The 2,110-nt window shown below is 54.5% G+C and overlaps 1 non-coding gene across 1 annotated transcript; it reads right to left on the bottom strand.

The window, feature by feature from the left end:
* Nucleotides 1–1,713: 1,713 nt before the first annotated feature.
* TRNAS-CGA (transfer RNA serine (anticodon CGA)) lies at nt 1,714–1,795 on the bottom strand. The gene has a single exon. It is a non-coding gene; the product is annotated as a tRNA-Ser (tRNA).
* Nucleotides 1,796–2,110: the final 315 nt, after the last annotated feature.

The raw sequence follows: 2,110 nt of genomic DNA, 5'->3' as shown, positions 1-2,110 counted from the left end.
ACCAGAAAGACGGGGGAGTAGACTCCCAGACCGAGGTCTGAGGCTGGTACCTTCTCCAGGGCGCCCTTGGTAACATATTCGGCAACCAAGGCTTCTAGACTGGCCTGCTGAGAAGGTGGAAGAGTTTGGGTGGAAACGAACCGATCTGGAGGTGGAAGATGAAAGTCGATGTGATACCCGTGTTGTATGATCTTCAACACCCATGGGTCTTGGATATGGGTGAACCATGCTCTGGAAAAGGAGGAAAGACGTCCTCCCACAGGAAGGGGGGCCACAGGGAGCTGCCCCACGTCAAAACTCAGGCTTCCTCTTGGTGTCCTCCTTGGAAGCGCCACGACCAGCTCCCCTAGGGCGATATCTAAAACGCCGTTGTTGGGAAGGGCGTCTATAATTAGAGGAAGAACCTCTGCCTCTAGGGGGAGCACGTCTGCCCCTGGATGCTTGAGGTAGGGACCTTCCCCTACCTTCAGCTAATCCCTCCATAATGGCGTCTAAGCTTTGGCCAGACACCCTTCCCGGCTCAAAGGGGAGAGCACAGAGTGCTGCTTTAGACGCAAAATCTGCCCGCCAAGGCTTTAGCCAAAGGGGTCTACGGGCCGCAGTAGACAACGCCATAGATTTGGCGGAGATTTTAAATTGATGGCAGGAGGATTCCGCCAAATAATCTGCAGCCCTATGAACTCTTTTCATAGAGGCCAGAATCTCATCTCTGTCTACGCCCAAGTCTATATCCCGCTCCAAGGCGGCTAAGCGGTTGCGGAAAAAGTCACCAACCATAGAGGAGGCTATGGCCACAGAGGCTTGCGCGGAGGAAGCTGAGTAGACCTTCTTCAGAACGGAGTCCGCCCTACGATCCAGAGGGTCCTGAAGATTTGAACCATCTTCCAAGGGCACCAGGGTTCTGCGGGACAGCTTTGCTACGGCCAAATCCACCTTCGGGGGAGGCCCCCAGGAATCCCACTTGAAGATCCTGGAAAGCGAATGTCCTTTCTCTGGCTGTTTCCACTGCTGCACCATAAGGTCGGTCAGCGTGGCGTCCGCATGGAAGGCAATATGTCCCCCAGAGGCAGACGTGGAGGCTTCCCCGTCAACATCTCGGCCCACTGTAGACCGGATGGACTTCAGCAGCCTGCCCGTTTGTTCATAATGGAACGCAGTTCTGCTGGAATAACTGAGTCGTCCTCGGAGGAATCATCCTCTGCCACCCGCAGGTGTTACAAGGGGGGGGGGAGAGACGAGGAACGGAGCTCAGAGCATGGTCTCCTGGTGAGCTGAGACAAGGTGCAATGGATCCCTTTGAGGGAATCATCCTGCAAAACAAAAAGGAGAGTACAAGCAAGGGAAAAACTATTTACCCAAGCGATGCCCAAACTCACCATCTCCTTGACCCATGCCATCATATCTCTGCCCGCGACAACGGGCCCACTCATAGCCTGAAAATAGGCAAGTTATAGGACCAGTAGTACCCCGCAGGGCACAACCTTTCAAGCCGCTACCTACCATCAGGGAGCGGTGTGTCGCAATCGAAGCAGGAAAGATGTTTCCTCTTGGAAGAGGTTTTCCTCCTACCATCCCCAGGAGGGGTAGTAGAGGATGACATATCCAGGTCCTGTAGACCGGACAGAGAGGTGACTTGGCGCCCAACGTGCGACTCGAACCCACGACCTTGAGATTAAGAGTCTCATGCTCTACCGACTGAGCTAGCCGGGCTGGCGCTGTGAACAGGATCTGAACCTGTGCGGGGAGACCCCATTGGATTTCGAGTCCAAAACCTTAACCACTCGGCCATCACAGCCGGTTCCCAATAAAGTTTGCAAACTGGAAAAGAGTTCAAGATCAATGAACACCACAATCGCACGCCTTCAGCAGATACTGCAGGAAGGTCTCTGACACCAGGCCAGCCAGCCTCTTAATTCTGGCCGGCTGGAAGTGGGCGGAGCCACAATCAAAGCAGGTGAGGCAACCTGCCCAGACAACTAACCCTGTAATCAGGGGTCTGCAAAGATATACATTCCCCCCCACCAAGAGGCCCTTAACACGGGCACTTACCCCCACATCTCCCCGTCTTTTCCGGCCTTTAATAAGGCCTGAATCTTCCCTGAGTGAGCGG

This window comes from Leptodactylus fuscus, chromosome 1 (genome assembly GCF_031893055.1).
Source record: "Leptodactylus fuscus isolate aLepFus1 chromosome 1, aLepFus1.hap2, whole genome shotgun sequence".
NCBI classification, from domain to species: Eukaryota; Metazoa; Chordata; class Amphibia; order Anura; family Leptodactylidae; genus Leptodactylus; species Leptodactylus fuscus.
Note: the sequence above shows the minus strand (reverse complement) of the source record. Positions and strands in the feature narration are given on the sequence as shown.